This window comes from Panthera tigris, chromosome D4 (assembly GCF_018350195.1).
Source record: "Panthera tigris isolate Pti1 chromosome D4, P.tigris_Pti1_mat1.1, whole genome shotgun sequence".
Lineage (NCBI taxonomy): Eukaryota > Metazoa > Chordata > Mammalia > Carnivora > Felidae > Panthera > Panthera tigris.
In genome coordinates, this window is record NC_056672.1 from 39,596,347 (window position 1) to 39,614,328 (window position 17,982).

A 17,982-nucleotide genomic window follows, 5' to 3' on the forward strand; every position below is an offset into this window, starting at 1 on the left:
GTCTACTGAAGGACTAAAATGGTCATCACAAATGTGTTCTCAGAGCCAGCACTGAAAGAGCTATAGGGACCAATTTTGCTGTGCCTTTATATAGAATAAGGAACCAGAGAGGCAGGGAGGTTGGGAGGATGGTCTTGGTCACTCAGCCCAGTCAATGCCCAGCACCATGTGGAACTCAATTCTCCCAACACGAGGCAGCGCTCATCCTGTGGGACCACATGTCGACCCTGGGAGCCCACGTGCCCTACCGCCATGAAGCTGGTGACGGTGTGCGGGGGACAGAGTCTGGAGGCCATACTAAGATGAATGTAAGAGACCACGAAAAGGACCTATTGTCTGCAACAAGGCTGGCTTATCTTCAAATTGCTAGCAAAGATCTACCCAAAGATCCATGGGTAAGACAGAAACTTCACTCACGGCCAAACAACGAAGAAACCGAGTTGTTTACTTTAAGGTGTGAACAAGAGCCAAGTTTATTGCTATAAAATTTCCTTTCAAGGAAATTAAGTTGTTAAGAGATTATTTACTTTATCACCGCTGGCTGAGGACACAGTAAGTGGCTCTAGGCTTCTGAGTGCATTATGCCACCTGTGCGTTATCTAATAAATTGCCCCGGCTTCGTAATAAAAAGAATTAAATTAACATTATTGAGGGGCGCCTGGGTGGCTCAGTCGGTTGAGCGTCCAACTTCGGCTCAGGTCACGATCTTGCGGTCCGTGAGTTCGAGCCCCGCATCAGGCTCTGGGCTGATGGCCCAGAGCCTGGAGCCTGCTTCCGATTCTGTGTCTCCCTCTCTCTCTGCCCCTCCCCCGTTCATGTTCTGTCTCTGTCTCAAAAATAAATAAATGTTAAAAAAAAAAATTAAAAAAAAATAAATTAACATTATTGACCCACACGAATTTGTAAAACCTACTTTTTATATCCTTAACAGAACCTGGGGTCCCAGGGTGGCTCCGCCCATTAAGCATCTGACTCTTGATTTTGGCTCAGGCCATGATCTCGCAGTCGTGGGATCAAGCCCCGAATCAGGCTCCAAGTCGGGCGTGGAATCTGCTTGGGATTCTCTCCCTGCCTCTCCCTCTGCCCCTCTCCCACTTGTGTTCTCTCTCTCCCTCTCAAGAAAAAAAAAAAAAATTAAATTAAAAAGAATCCTAAACAGGATGTAGAACCTATCTGCAAATTGTTCAGCTTTGCTAATTAGCGTCCCCTCGAGGAACTGACTCCCAGGGCAGAGGGGAATCTAGAGAGAAGAGAGCATTTAGTGTCAGATGGGGTCAGACTATAGGGTCACCCAGGATGACAGAGGGTGTCTCTTCTACCTGAGCCCCCAGGAGGCCTGCCTCCTGCAAACCCCAACCACTGTCATAAGGCTGGTGGGAATGACTTTGGTTTTGCCATGTGCCTTACTGCCTTTGTCTGATGTCCTGAGGTCATTTATTTATTAATTTTTTTCTGGTATAGGACAGGGAGTATACAATATGGATGCAGTTTATGGAAAGTCTTCCTCCTCCTTCCCCCTCCCCCAGCCACACACAGGAAATGTGATTTGAGAGTAAATGACAGGAAGGCTTAGACCAAGGCTTGCTATTCAATTTGAGAGATAGAACCACTGGTATCCATAGCAAAACTGTTACCCAGGAGACACCCTAGTTTGGGAGACGTGGGCCTGCGGGAAGAGCACTCCAGATGGGAAACGAGTGATGTCAAGAGGCAGGAGACAGGTCTTTTTAAAACACTGGTTCATTGGGGCGCCTGGGTGGCTCAGTCGGTTAAGCGTCCGACTTCGGCTCAGGTCGTGATCTCATAGTTCGTGAGTTCGAGCCCCGCGTCGGGCTCTGTGCTGACGGCTCAGAGCGTGGAGCCTGCTTCACATTCTGTGTCTCCCTCTCTCTCTGCCCCTTCCCTGCTCATGCTGTGTCTCTCTCCGTCTCAAAAATAAATAAACATTAAAAAAATAAAAAAATAAAAATAAATAAATAAATAAAACACTGGTTCACAGAGCCTAAGAAAACCCTCGGTTGGACAAGGTGTGGCGCTTCATGGGCCGCCAGCCACCGAACACTGGAAACCTGCACTTGTCTATCAGAGAATCCAAAGGACCATGGAAGCAGTGATTGGAAGGACATGAGAAAGCTAAATGGGTTCCCATTTAAGAGTAAGGGTTAAGGCCATGGAAGACTGTGGAATGACCATTTTCTTGAAGAATTAAGAGTTTTTGGAGAGGGGTGCCTGGGTGGCTCAGTCGGTCAAGCATCCGACTTCGGCTCAAGTCATGATCTCACAGTTCATGGGTTCGAGCCCTGCGTCGTCGGGCTCTGTGCTGACAGCTCAGATTCTGTGACTCCCTCTCTCTCTGCCCCTCCCTGGCTCGCACTCTGTCTGTTTCTCTCTCAAAAATAAATAAACATTAAAAAAAAAAATTTTTTTTAAAAGAGTTTTGGGAGAGCTAAGAAATGGATGGCTGCTGAGGTGGTGAGCCTGGGAGTCATAAATAGCCACCTGAGCCTGGGGGAGTGGAGTGGGCTAGAGGGCAGGAAGGTGAAGAGATGCCGCCCCATGGGAGGAAGAAACCCAGGCACCTTGGTGGACAAGCATCTAAAGCCACAGCAAAACCTACTGAATGGAGGGAAGCTCGCTGGATTTTCAACCTGGAAGACACCCTCATGTTCTCGAACACTGGTGTCTGAGATGCCTGCTGGCCTGGCTGCATCCGAGTCACCAGGAAATAAACTACAGTTTTTTTTCAATCTTGTAAGACTGGGGACAGAATGGCTATTTTTAACAAGCTCCTAGGTGGCTTACTTGGCCAAGAAGCTTGAAAACCACTTATGTGGTCCACCATCCAGCATCTTTAATTAGATGGCAGGGCTCAGGTTAAGTGACTGGCCCAAGGACACATGACCTGTTGGTAGCAACGGAAGAACTAGAACCTGATCCTGTAATTCTAAGCAGTAGTTTTTCCCTGGCCTCACAATGCCTCTGCCAATTTCTGTTGGGCATACTGGTTAGCTCTAGTTGAGTCACAAACCACCCCAAAACATCACCACTTAAAAACAACCACACTTATGGGGAGCCTGGGTGGCTCAGTCAGTTAAGCGCCAACTTCTGCTCAGGTCATGATCTCGCAGTTCGTGAGTTCGAGCCCTGCAATGGGCCCCGTGCTGACAGCTCAGAGCCTTGGATTCTGTGTCTCCCTCTCTCTCTGCCTCTCCCCTGCTCGCACTCTGTCTCTCTCTCTCTCTCTCTTTCAAACATAAATAAATCTTTTTAAAAAATTAAAAAAATAAAAACAACATTTACCTCAGAATTCTACAATTAAGTTGTTGGACACTTAGACAATGTCTCCGTTGGGTGCTTTTTCTGGTCACCATCTTAGAACCTGCCCAGATGCTTTTTCTGGCCTCAGCTGGGCTCCCTTGTCCACGTAGCCAGCTACCAGTCAGTTGGGTGGCTGCTTTGGGGACTGGATGGCTGTTAGCTGGGGTGACGTGAGGTGGGTCACATGTCTCTCATCCTCCAGCAGGCTGAGCTTGTTCTCACGGCACCTGGCCAGGTTCCAAGATGGTCAGTGGAAGACACAAGGCCGCTGGTGGCCTAGTGTGAACTGTACCTCATCACTGCTGCCACATTCTATTGACTGAAGCCGCCACAAGGCCAACCTGGATTCCAGGAGATGGGGCAGATTCTCCCCCTTTGTTGGAGGAAGTACAAAGTCACATTGCAAGGACTGTGTGCGTCCAAGGAGAAAAATAAGTTGGGCCATCTTTGCCAGTCTACCACGGGGGACTTGTCTACCTGCCTCTGGCCCCCCATCCAGTACACCCTACACCCCAGCCAACTGTGATCCTCATTTCCCAAACACGATGCCACAGCCTTTCGGAAATCTGTTCGCGGACTTGCTTTCCTTGACCTAAAATGCCCTTCTCGTCCCCCCGTGTCTTCACCCTTAAATTCCTCTTTAAAGTATGACTTACGGCTCCGAGTCAGAAGGGGCCAATTGAAGATGCATTTTCCTGCTCCCTCCTGAAAACTTAGTAAAAGAGTATAAAAAGGATTTTTTAATAAAGATGCATAAACCCCCAAGGGCAAAGCAGAGAGAAGCTGACAGGTGATGAAGTATTTCAACAAAACTTTGGAATGTGGAAAGCAGATGTACGATGCCCAACTTAGCAGGCCAGAAGTGGCTGAGCGCCTGCAGCAAGGATGGGGAGCCAAGTGACAAAGTGGGTCTCAATGCAGAACCGAGGGGATTCAGGAACCAGGGGGGCTGGATGCCATGGAAGACAGAGCAGGAGCCCCTGAAAAATGTACAAGAAGTTGCTGCTCCCTGGAATTACTTACCCTCCCTACACAGCCAGGTAAATACCCTCTCCACCCAGAAGCCCTGAGGTTTCATCCTGGAGAGGCTACTCTCCAGGAGTAGGAAAGCCTCTGAAGAGCGCTGGAAGTTATTGCCTCTTAGTTGTGGGACTCCAGGGAGGAGAGAGCAGGGCGTGTCTGAGGTCATGAAAAACTTGGTAAAACTACTAGGCACATTGCACTGTAGACATGCACTGCATTGTCAAAATAAAAATTCATTCTTTTTTTTTAAGTAAACAAAACCCCCTTAAACGTCCTCTCTTTAAAGACGTCTCCATCTGGCAAGCACGTTCATGGCCCTACTTTACCGGTTTTTACACGATTGTCGTTCACAGGAGTAGTTTACTGAAACGTTCCTGAATGAATACAGTGAAGAGGACACATTTTATCTGCTTGACTGTCCATCCTCCTTTCTTGCTAGGCTTTATGTTTCCTGAGGTCAGCAGGAAATCTTTACTTAGGGTGCTACACACAGAGAACATTCCCACGTGTGGGGAGTGGAGGTCAAGTTATAGCCCATTCGTAAGACAAGTCTTTATTATTCACTATTTCATTAATTTTTTCATTTATCAATTTACAATTAGCTTTGTTCCTAAAAACAATTTAACGTGACTAGCTATCAAAGAAATCAGTGTAGAAATCGGGACAAATGGAAGCCTGCTTTTGAAAAGTCACACCAACATATTATGTCAAACATGAAAGAAAGCAGGTGGGGGTTCGGGGGGCAAGAAAGGAAGGAAAGAGGAGATTTAAAAAGTGTTGCACTACAGCGAAACAGCTACTTCTTTCAGCCTTCTATTTTCTCTTCCAGTTATTAGTCTTAGGCATATCCATTTGATAGCGTCCAATCATAGAAGAATAAAAATTTATATTGATTTATTCTGTGATATTTTAAGCCACATGCTATTTTCTGTGATGAGAGTACGAAGTTGGTGAATTACTGTCTTCATAGTTATTTTTAGGGGCTTATACTTCTATTTCATCCAGTCAACATGCCATAATTTAATACCTCATTCTCTTGTTATTGAACATTTTGGCTTTCTAATCAATGCTACAATGGTATCTTGTGTGCATAGTACATATTCTTCCTTTTGGAAAACATCTCCAAACATAAACTGTCTATTGGCCATAAATAGTCACGCAGGCATGTGTTACAGGGTTTAGAACTGGCAAATGGCTTTCAACTCCCTCCAGTGTTTCCACGGCTAAGATCGTCGTTAGAGATTAGAATTTCTTTCTAATTTAATTTTATTCACATTTAAACACATCTTTACTTCACTACTTCCATTTTTATCTTGGGTCTGTTCTAGGTTCTCACACCCTCTTACACATTTATCTACTATATGTTCTGCTCGGTGGTTTTCTCATTCATGTAGATAAACTATTTGTATAACATAGATATTAGTCCTTTGTCAATGTAGTTATACATCTTTTTCCCAGTGGTTTTCCATTTCATTTTGGCTTTGATGTCTTTAATATAATAGAAAAGTTTTCATTTTAAAGACAGAGTTGAATCTATAGATTTTCCCTCGTGGTTTCTTCTGCCCAACCATGTGTTGCTTTGAGTGTGCAGGGTAGTTCGACACAAGCATCATTTGCTCTGTTTATAACTAGGTTTAACGCCAATTATATTTAGTTTATCATTCAAATAAACAGCCTTCTGAAACCAGGGAAGCCAGTTCATCCAAACAATACCCAGAAGCTTAACTGAAGCCAATTCTCAAGTTCTGAATTAGAAATTATTCTAATTGAGGCTATGACAAAATTTTGTAATGAGCATGAGTGATGCTGGGACAACCAAAAAATTACATGTTACAAAGCTGCCCCCCCCCCTTTTTTTAAGTTCATGTAACTTAAAAAAAAATTCTACTCCCTTTCTCCTTTCCAGGTTTTAGGTTCAGAAAATGAAAATGTGAGACTGACCACTTCCTCCATTAACTCATAAAATTGAATTTAACAAATTCAAGTTCTTCAGTTCCTTTCTCTGTTGACTCCTAACATACTTTGCAAGCTTGGGAATGTTAGAGTAAGAATTTGAAGTGTTCTCAGGGTGCCCGGGTGGCTCAGTTGGTTAAGACTCAGGTCAGTCCGCGTTTGTCTCAGGTCATGATCTCACGGTTCGTGAGTTTGAGCCCCGCTTCAGGCTCTGTGCTGGCAGCTCAGAGCCTGAAGCCTGCTTTGGATTCTGCATCTCCCTCTCTTTCTCTCTCTGTTCCTCCCCTGCTCACTCTCTGTCTTTCTCTCTCTCTCTCTCTCTCTCAAAAAGAAATAAACATTTAAAAAAAAATTTAATGCTAAATAAAAGAATTTGAAATGTTCTCAGACCAAAGGGAGAGGAAGACAAATGGGGCAGTTCCCCTAATCACAACTTCCCCTCTTCCCTTTTGTCTCTTGGTCCCAGAAAAGTCGTCATTACAGGTTTGGAAGGAGATGAGGAGAATGCAGGGCCTGAAGGAGAAAAATGTATCCAAGAGAAGGAAAGAGACGGAAGGCACAGGGCTGGGAGAAGTTGGCAAGCAGAGCCCGCACAGAACAGGAGTAAGGAAGAGTCACTGGAGAGGCCCAAAGAATTTTCCCAGTGCTTCCACCCCCAGCCCCCATTCCCTGCACTTGGCCACGTCCCTGCTGAGGCTGCCCTCCCCACCGCCCCATCCATCCCTTCCCTGCTCATGGCTGATGCCTCCTCATCCTTCAACACAAGGCCACTCGCAAAGTGTGCTCTAAGCATCGGTGCTGGCTCTCAACCGTCCTGTTGAGTTTTTTAGGGTGAAATGAGGTGAGTCTAGAAGTGAAAAGCAAGCATTTAGAAACTTTTATAGTAATAAGCCAGAGCCATTACATATCGGCGTACTCTAAGAACAAAATTGGGTTTGTACTTTTGAATGTGACTGGTCTCGTCGTCCATTTTCATTGTATTTACATAGCAAATTGGAAATGAAAAAGAGAAAAAGATTAGCCCTTTAATATGGATAGTTCGAGAAGCTGCCTTCGGACTCATTTCAAAGATCACCTCCTCCAGGAAACCTCGCCATTGCCTCCCAGATGAGGTGAGTGTTTCTCCTCTATACTTCCAAGAAAATCTCTCCCCTCATGCACTTGTTTTAATTATCTGCTTATGGGTCTATTTCTTCTTATTATTATTTTAGAGAGAGAGAGAGAGAGAGAGAGCTCAAGCAGGGAGAGGGGCAGAGGGAGTGAGAGAGAATCTTAAGCAGGCTCCATCCTCAGTGCAGAACCTGACATGGGCTTTTAATCCCATGACCCCGGGGTCATGACCTGAGCCGAAATCAAGAGTTGGATGCTCAACCGACTGAGCCATCCAGGTGCCTCTGTTTTGTGTCTATTAAACTCCAATAAACTTTGAGCTTCTTGACGGCAAATACTATATCTTACTTATCTTTGCATGTCCAGCATCCAGTACAATGCATGGCCCACAGGAGACATTCAATAAACGTTTCCTGAATACTAGTAACTCAATAGTCCTGCTTGGGAATGCACAGCCTATATATATTTGACTCGGTGACACCCACTCATCTACGCTTCCATTATTAATCAAATCTTTAAAATACGCTTAATCATTAGATACGGTTATTGCCAAATGACCATATTGCTATCCTTGGGAGCCAACCTGACAAATATCTTTAGCATAAAGTTTTAAGTTCCTTCTCTGCATTCCATTTTGTGTTGGTTTCACAGCCTAACCCTCTGAGGCTATTTTGTTTCCCTAACTTCTGATTTTAGGTGAATACCTCACTTTTTCCCTCCTGTACTGCCCACACAGGGAGATGCTATCTGTTTCCTGGGGTTGCTATGAGGAATATATCACATGGTTAATGCAGAATACATGGCATATAGTAGGCTTTAAGAAAATCTCTCTTGAAGGGAAGGCAAAAAAAAAATGGTATCTTGGCATTTGTGACAACATGGATGGAACTGAAGGGTATTATGCTAAGTGAAACAAGTCAGTCAGAGAACGACAAGTATCACATGATTTCACTCATATGTGGAATCTGAGAAACTTAACAGATCATCATCACAGGGGAAGGGAAGGAAAAATAAGACAGAAACAGAGAGGGAGGCAAACCATAAGAAGACTTAAATCCAGAGAACAAACTGAGGACTGTTGGGGGTGGTGGTGGGGAAAATGGGTGATTGGCATTGAGGAGGGCACTTGTTGGGACGAGAGCTGGGTGTTGTATATAAGTGATGAATCGTGGGAATCTACTCCCGAAGCCAAGACGACACTGTATGTTAACTAGCTTGAGAGGAAAGGGAAGGGGAGGGGAGGGGAGGGGAGGGAGGAAGGAAGGGAGGGAGAAAGAAACCATGATTCTAGGCTAATGTTGAAGTCAGTGATAATCCCAATTTCAAAGCAGTTTTTAGCAAGTGCAGGATAATGAGTCTGGTAAGCAGGCAATTGATGCTTTCAAAAAAGTGAGAGCATACTTTTCTTCAGATTTCCCCAACGTGAAAGAACTATCACATTGTTTTGTTTTTTTAAATTTTTTTTTAATGTTTATTTATTTTTGAGAGAGAGAAAGAGAGAGAGAGACAGGCTACAAACAGGGGAGGGTCAAAGAGAGAGGGAGACACAGAATCCGAAGCAGGCCCCAGGCTCTAAGCTGTCAACACAGAGCCAGACTCAGGGATCATGGTCAGATGCTTAACTGACTGAGCCACCCAGACACCCCTAGAACCATCACATTGTTGACGGAGAGGCAGGTAGGCCTTCTGGATAGTGATGTAGTCTCTTTGTTTTTAAGGAGCTAAACACACTGTGAACAGCATACAGTTGGATTAAGATCTAACCAACTAATGTGTCTCCCTCAAGAGACAAGAATTAGTCAACAGCAGTCTCCTTGTAGTTTTACTTGACAAGGTAGGGAATCTCTGCGTTAGTGCCTGGGATGAGGCATGGATGCTGAATGGGTGCTTCAGACATGAAATTACATGAAGAAAATGCAAAACTGTATTGTAATACAATTCCGTCATAAATACGCAAAGCAAAAAAGACTGATGGACATGTATCAAAATAAAGATTGTGGTCTTAGAATATGGTTACAGGCAATGTTTTTGGTTTTTTGGATCTTCTGCAGTGCAATTTTATGAAAATAAAATAACATTAAAATTAATGCAGTGGCCGTTTCAATTCTGTAAGCTCCTAAAGAGAAGGAACACTTATGAGTAGGGGGCAGCCCCTTTCCTCAGCTGCTGGAAAGGTGCTGGTCCCTCCGAGGAAGCTAAGGCCGCTCTGGGGTGAGCCCCTCACTTCATCTGTGCCCGGCAGCACCGTTCAACACTCCCCCGCATCGTGGCCTCGGTCTGGGAGCTCATCAGCCTCTGCTCTGGCCCCATCCTGCACAGCGACGATGTGATGGTCACCGAGAATAAGATCAATGCCCTCATTAAAACAGCAGATGTAAGTCTTGAACCTTTCTGGCCAGGCGTGTCTGCAAAGGCCCTGGCCAGCATCGACATCAGGAGACTCATCTGCAGTGTAGGGGCTGGTGGGCCAGCTGGCCGCTGGCACTGCAGCAGCAGGAGGTCCTCCATTTCCATCATGGCTGCCGAGCTGAAGAGAAGAAAGTGGGAGCCAAGAAAGAAGAATCAAAGGAGTCTGATGATGACATGGGCTTTGGTCTTTTTGACTAAACCTGTTTTCTGTAATCTGTTCAATAAAGAGCTGAACACTTAGAAAGAAAAAGAAAGAAAGAAAGAAAGAAAGAAAGAAAGAAAGAAAGAAAGAAGAAAGAAAGAAAAGGAAGGAAGAAAAAAAAGAAAGAAAAGAAGAGAAGAAAAGAAAAGAAAAGAGAAGAAAAGAATACAGCAAATAGGGTCTCTCAAGTTATAAGGGCTTGAGGTAGAGAGTAAGTAAGCAATGAGTATTTTCCTGGTTTCCTGCCTCTTAGTTATATATACAGGAAGACAAAGGCAGCCATGTGCCAAAACTATTTTACACATGAGCCTTCTATTTCCCCCAAGAAGAGTAGGTCTTGGTATCTCGACTGGAAAACTGGGGGTGATTCACTAACTGTACTATTTTAGCTTTCGTGTGTGTGTGTGTGTGTGTGTGTGTGTGTGTGTGTGTGTCTTTTGCGGTCAGAGGTAAGTATGGGCCATCTGGAATCGTCACCCTTCTTTGCATAACTTGGTTTTATTCCAGAGCATATGATAGAGTTATTACATCCACACAGCATATGAGCTGGAAGTTTGTGTAGCTTCTTCAAATACTCACCGACTGAATGTTTTTAAAAGGGCTCATTTTAATCTGACCATCACCGTAACACGGTGCGGAGACAGCAGCTTGCAAAAAATAATAAGGGAAAACAAAAGAATGTTGTCCTTTTGTTGTAATCTGTTGGAAGATATGAGGCGAATGCTTTGAAATGAAGCTCTCAGTAAGAGAACACTGAATACTGTGTCTCTTTGAGGAAGCTGTCTTGTTTATCTACAAGATAAGGGCCATGTGTAGCCAGGTGCATTAATAGCAGGTTCCAGAAACTCGGTGTCTCGGTTGGAAGTGACTTCAATATTTTTTTCTCCCAGAGGCTATAGTTTTTCTCTCCTCTAATTATTAGTGGAATGTTGTCTAAAAGCCAAAATCGTGATCTCTTAAGTTGCAAGTTCATTTCCAGCCTGTGGTATTATATGTTTTATCCATCCTCTTTAGAAGAACTGCTTTAGAACTTTCTTTCATGTTGCTTCCCAAGACTCTCTAAAAAAAATTTTCTCCAGATCCCCTGAAAATGCAGATTCATATATAAAAAGAATTACTAGCCACCACCCCTCCTTGACTTGTATGTGTTATGCCATGTGACGTTCCAAAACAGGAGGGAATTGATCCTGTCTCTTGACTTTCATTGACAGATTTCTTGGGAGAGTCAGCAGCCCATTCATTCTGCCCGACCCTGCGTACTCACTTTGTAGCCCCTGTTACCTAGGCTCTCCTACCACCAACCCCTCCCTACTCATCACTACTCTGGAATCAAACTTGCTCTCAGGATCTCTCTCTGATTTCGGCTTCCTTGACTGTCCTATTCCCTACTGTTAGGCATATCTTTTTTCCTAAATACTCTCTTCTTTGGTTTCCGTGGGCTTGTATTTCCTTACCTGCTTTAAGAGCTCATCACCTATTTGTCTTCCACATGTAGGAATTTCCAAAGGTGATGCCTTGTCTCTCTTTTTGTGCCTGCTCCTTCCATGGCCTAACCCATGATCACCTTCACCTGAACTAAAATTTGGCTGCATCACTTTCCACTCAGGTTGATGTACTTCAGCGTTAACAACTTGCCTGCACTTCAAAGCTGCCCTATTTCAAACTGAGATGCCTCTGCCCCCCCCCCCATTAGTTCTTCTTTCTCAATTCCCTATTTTTTTTTAAGTTTGTTTATTTACTTTTGAGGGACAGATAGAGAGAGAATCCTAACTAGGCTCCACGGTGTCAGTGCAGAGCCCAATGCAGGGCTCGAACTCATGAACTGTGAGGTCATGAACTGAGCCAAAGTCAAGACACCTAACCAACTCAGCCACCCAGGTACCCCCTCTTAATTCCTTATTTTTATTTATAATGATACAATCCTTTTAAGGACCTAGGCTCCAACACAGAACTATATTTGCTACCTCCTTCTCTGTGACCCCAACACCTAGACAGTTAGGAGGTTCTGCAAACTCTCCATGGCAATGGTTTTTTGAATTCTCCCTTCCCACACTCTGACACTGGTTCAGATCCTCCTTTTATCCTAAGAACTACTGCAATGGCCTCTCCCTGGTCTCAGTGTTCTCTACCACAATTATCTTAAAGTGTGGCTTTGATCACAGCACATTCCATGCTCATTCATGCACGTTCAATGGCTCCCATTCTCCAACACAGTACGAGAAAACCCTCCTTGCACTCAAGCACACATAGATTTCTAACCCAGTCTCCCAACCCCTTATGAGCACCCCACGCCACAGTGAATTTATAGCAGTGTGTCTGTTGTTTTCTGAATGTTCCATGTTTTATACTTTTACTCATTCTCTCGCCTTCATCTCAAAGATTCTTCCTGGTTATTTCTGTTTCTAGAAATCTTATTCATCCTATTAGACCTAGTTCACTTCCTTCCTATCCCACCGGACCACACGCCTGCCATTTTCCTATTTCCTTTCCTTATCTGCCTTGTAGTATATTTGTTTGTATACTTGCTTGTCCTCTTTACTACATTGATCAGAAACATATCATCGGAAGAGAAGGGGCTTGATTCGGTCACACCAAGGGTAAGTCCATAGCCCCTTTGAGCCTCGCTGTCCTCATTCATAAAATGTAGATAATGACATAGTGTAACAGTGATTAAGTAAGACCTTGGGCTTCGGAGACAGGCTGACCTGGATGATAAGTGCTTACTAAATATTGCCCATGAGTCATTACGACGGTCGTTAATTCCTTCATGGGGTTGTTGCAATAATCCTGGGGGATAAGACAACGGCACTCCCTTAGGTCAAGGCCCCCCAAACGCAGGTTATTATCAGCTCTAGAGAAGTCATGTGGAATACAGGACAGCCAGCAGCTCTGGACCTACGTCCCCACATATAGTGTAGGTGTGCACGTGACTATAAATAATGACATGCTAAATAAATACGGTATGACCCTCTCCATCTTCACCTTTGAACCTCCTGAGATGGTATGACAAAGTAGAAAGGGTAGAGCCTTGGATTTTCTAAAGTACCAGGACAACGAATCCTATGAGTCTCAGTTTCCTCATCTGTAAGATATAGTGGTCAGTCACAGATACTAAATAAGGTGACTATAAAGTTCTTAGTATATTTGGTATAAACCAGCTGCTCAATAAATGTCAGATTCCTTCATTGCCTCCCTCTCCCAGAAGTGCCTCACGCCTAGGATAAACTTAGCGAATATTTGTTGCAGTGAACTGAACTTAAAAAATACTGAGTAGTGCGATTGCTGGGTCGTAGGGTATTTCTAGGATCCAGAAGTGCCGATTCATAGGGGCACATGTGCCCCGACATTTACAGCAGCACTGTCAACAATAGCCAAAATATGGAAAGAGCCCAAATGCCCATCAACTGATGAATGGACAAAGAAGATGTGGTTTATATATACGATGGAATACTACTTGGCAATGAGAAAGAATGAAATCCTGCCATTTGCAGCAATGTGGATGGAACTGGAGGGTATTATACTAAGTGAAATAAGTCAGCTAAAGAAAGACAGGTGTCAAATGTTTTCACTCATATGTGGAATTTGAGAAACTTAACAGAAGACCATGGGGGAAGGGAAGGGAAAAAATAGTGTCAAATAGAGAGGGAGGCAAACCATAAGAAGACTCAAATACAGAGAACAAACTGAGGGTTGATGGGGCAGGGCAGGGGAGAGGGGAAAGTGGGTGATGGGCATTGAGGACGGCACTTGTTGGGATGAGCACTGGGTGTTACATTAAGCGATGAATCACGCCAAGAGCACACTGTATTCACTGCATGTTAGCTAACTTGACGATAAATCACATTTTAAAAAATACTGAGTATGTACCCAGAATATGTGTATTTGTCACAGGGGATGAGTACCTTATCTGGCTAATGGGCTGACTCCTGGAGAAGGCAGAAGTAATCCCGTTAAGAGATTTAAAAATATATAATTAACTCTTCATTAAAACTGCATTCTATAAAAAAGTTTTTGAGACAGAAATTACAGCAAGAATTAAAAGGAAAATCTGGCCCCACAAAATAGCTCCACAGCTCCATAGCTCTCTCTATGCCCAGATACCATAATGGCTAGACAGATGCAGAACGAAGCAATTTCCTGTTTTCTTACCAGATTCAAATAAAAAAAGCCTGAAAGCAAATAGATGGCCACTTTTTTTTTCTTTCTTCTAAATAAGTTTACACTTACAACAACTTGCTGAGAGACTACTGGATTCTAAGTGTTTTACATATGCTGATTTATCTGATTCTCAAACCACCGTATGTGGTAGGTACAATTATCATCCCCATAACAGAGATTATGAAAAGAAGGCACAGAGAGGTTAACCGTTCGAGATCACACAACAAATAAGTGCCAGAGCTAGGACAAGATTCTTGGCTGTACAGATCTTCTTGTAACTGTTACACACAAATGATACATTTAGGGTCCCATTTTGGAAAGCGCTAAGGTAGTGATTCTCAATAGTAGCTGCACATCTGAATCGCCTACAGATTGATACATGGATGCAGATTCCCAAGTCCAGATCAAGACAGATGGAATCAAACTCTCCAAGTGAGGTCTGGCTGTGTGTAGTTTTGGGGGCATCACTGGGAATTCTTTAAGGGTGGAACAGAATGGTGCTAAGGCTTGGCACGCTCATCTAGGGCAGGAAAGAGCCTGTGCCTACAAGACGTCATGGAAGAAGGCTCTGGAGAGCCCCGGTTCCTATTGTGGGCCTCGTCTAAGACCAGCAATGCGTCTGAAACCTACACCAACTTACCACACGCCCACGTCCTCTAAGGTGCAACTGTCAAAGTGTCCACAGCCCGCATAAGAGACTGAAGTCACTGCACACAGAACAAAAGGCCATGCCAGGCACTCTTGCGGGGCCAACATACATGTCCCATTACAGCTTGTGCCAGCCATAAGGCAATGCCAGGTCCCTGGGGAATTCCCAGAACCCAGACGCCTACTAACTGCAGATGTGGCAAGATGTGCTGCGAGGGAGGGCTGGCTGCTGCCACGTGACCCTTCTTCTCCTTGACTGTCTTTTCAGCTTGTGAGTTGTGAGGGCCTTTCTGGTGGCTGGGTTTATTTCAGGGGGTGGGGAGTGGGATGGGAAAGGGTACTCATTTCTATATTGCTGCTGCTGGCAATAAGAGGCAAAGTTGAGGGGTAACTGCCAACAGCTTCCCCTTTCTCTTCTTTTTGTTCACTCAATCTGTCTGGACCAATGCACAAGGAAAAAAGACAGACAGAATGGCCCTCCAAAGTTGCACTCTGTTTTAAAGCTGATAAAGGATGTGTTTCCCACAGCTTAGGAGAAAAATATATTATCAAGTGCCCGAGCAATTAAACAAATGGTATTTGCAAACATCTGCTGTCCAGAACTGTTGCCTGTGTTCAAACAAAGCCTCACACTGTCTTTGGCAAACCAGGGTGAGAAAAGCTGGGTGCCATTTGCTAAATGAACTCTCCCAGATTACAATTCTGTGGCCTGAGGGAATTAATTCACATCCACACGGGGAAATGAATTCCCAAAGAGGTAGTTATTCCCTAAGAGAATCAAAGAAACTAGGACCTAGAGTAAAGTTGGCAGTAAGTCAATGAGTGTTTTATTACCCTCTACTACACCAGATTTATTATTTATGCCCAAATCACAGAAGCCTAAAGTCAAGAAGATTCCAAAGGGAGGATGAGACGTTTGGTTGAAAACGGCTGCTAATAGCACCGGCACTTTTCTGCAGTCTCTCCGACTGAAACCTACGAAGATACAGCCAAAGATGGAGCCTTTCAATAGCGTCACCAAGACCGATAGCCAAATGCACACAATGTGGGCGCAAAAAAATAGCATTAGAGGTTAGAAAATGCAGACTCCAGATCTGAATTTTGGTCCTGCCATCTCCTAGCTGAGTGACTTCATATTCTCACCTGTAAAAATGAGATCATGAAGACAATTGCATAGGCTTGTTCTGAGGGGTAGAGAAGATAATGCCAGGAAAGCTCTCCGCGCCATCGGGGGCACAAAGAAAGCATCCCACAATTGTTAGCTATTCATAGCACAGCTTCATGGTTACTACTGTTGCCACTGTAAGAAGTTTCTCCGTTGTTCTGGACTCATAACAAATGAAGACAGGAATGGCACACAATGTCCTAGGTTTCCTGAGAGGTGCCTGCTTCAGTCTTCCCCACCTCAAGCCCCAGTATCCCCAATTAACACAAAGGAAGAATGGGCAGGTAAGTGTGGCCTCTGAGGGAATGTTCTGAGAAAGAGGCTATATTGACCCTCCCTTCCCCATGGGGGAGGATACCCAACTTTTTCTCTCCTTGAAACTAAGAGAGGGAGATCCTAAAAGAAATTCTAGCTAAATTTGAGGGTTTCCAACACCCCATTTTTAATAAACCAAAAGATTAATAATTTTTTTCTCTGAAAGTTGGAGAGGCACCAAGCCAACTGAGTATCTAATGTGTTTCTTGGGCTCTGAGAAGTGAATGGGAAAGGACGGTGAAGTTGGGCCTCGAAAGGATCAAACTGGTAAGCAAGTAATTTAACTGCCTATGAGAACAAAATCTAAGACTCTTAAAGAAAGATAACAGGGGCGCCTGGGTGGCTCAGTCGGTTGGGCGTCTGACTTTGGCTCAGGTCACGATCTCGCAGTCCGTGAGTTCGAGCCCCGTGTCGGGCTCTGGGCTGATGGCTCAGAGCCTGGAGCCTGCTTCCGATTCTGTGTCTCCCTCTCTCTCTGCCCCTCCCCCGTTCATGCTCTGTCTCTCTCTGTCTCAAAAATAAATAAAACGTTAAAAAAAATTAAAAAAAAAAAAAGAAAGATAACAGTATCTACCCCTCAAAAATGTCAAATTCAGAAAGTCCAACATCTAACCAAACATTACTAGACATAGGGTAAAGCAAGAACATGTAATTCATAATGAGAAAAGTTAGTCAATAAAAAAAGATGCAAAAATGTCAGAAATGATGGAATTAATAGACACATCTAAACACAATTTAAAACATTACTGTTACAACTGTGTTTAAATATTTAAAGGAAAACATGTACCTGGTAAAAAGAGACATTAATGATATAAAGGACTAAATATAATTCTAGAAACAAAAAAATAAGTCTAAAATGAAACATTCACGTCATGGGATTAACTGTAGATTAACTATGGAAGAAAAGACCAAACACTTGAAACATCAAAATAGAAACTTTCAAACAGAAGGACAGATGGAAAGAATACTGAAACAAACGAACGAACAAACAACACAGAGCTTCGGTAACCTCTGGAACAATATCAAGTGTTACAACGTGTTTACAAGTGATGGGGTGGACAAAATATTTGAACATATAATGGCCAAAGTTTTAAAATTTTTTATGAAAAGAATAAACTCATAGATTCAAGGTGTTCAATAATCCCACACAGGAAAACCACAAAGAGAACCATACCAAGACATGTCATAATTAAAGTGCCAAAAAACACAGAAAAGAGGGCTATTAAAATGAGAGAGAGAGGGGAAAAAAAAAATGATACATTGAGTAGAAGGGGAAAAAAACTACAACAAACTTCTCACCAGAAAATATGCATGTCAGAAAACAATGGAATGGAAGAGGCTTAAAGTGGGGTAAGAAATCCCACCAACCCTAGAATTCTATATTCAACAAAAATGTCCTTCAAAGATGAAGGTGAATTAAACTTTTCCAGACAAACAAAAGTTGAATGAATTCATTACCAGCAGGCCTGAATCACAAGAAATGTAAAAGAAAATTCTCAGACAGAAGGAAAAAGATATACATAAAACCAAGATCTAAAAAAAGGATTGAAAGCACCAGAAATGGTAAGCAGATGGGCAAATTTTAAAAATATTTTTGCTACTTTTAAATTTCTTTAAAAGATAATTTACTGGTAAGAGAAAAGTAATAATAATGTTATTGTGAGCTTTATAACACATGTAC

General features: G+C 43.4%; 1 pseudogene; it reads left to right on the forward strand.

Moving 5' to 3' along the window:
• Window positions 1-218: 218 nt before the first annotated feature.
• LOC107181208 lies at window positions 219-10,011 on the forward strand (annotated as a pseudogene).
• The last annotated feature ends 7,971 nt before the right edge of the window (window positions 10,012-17,982 follow it).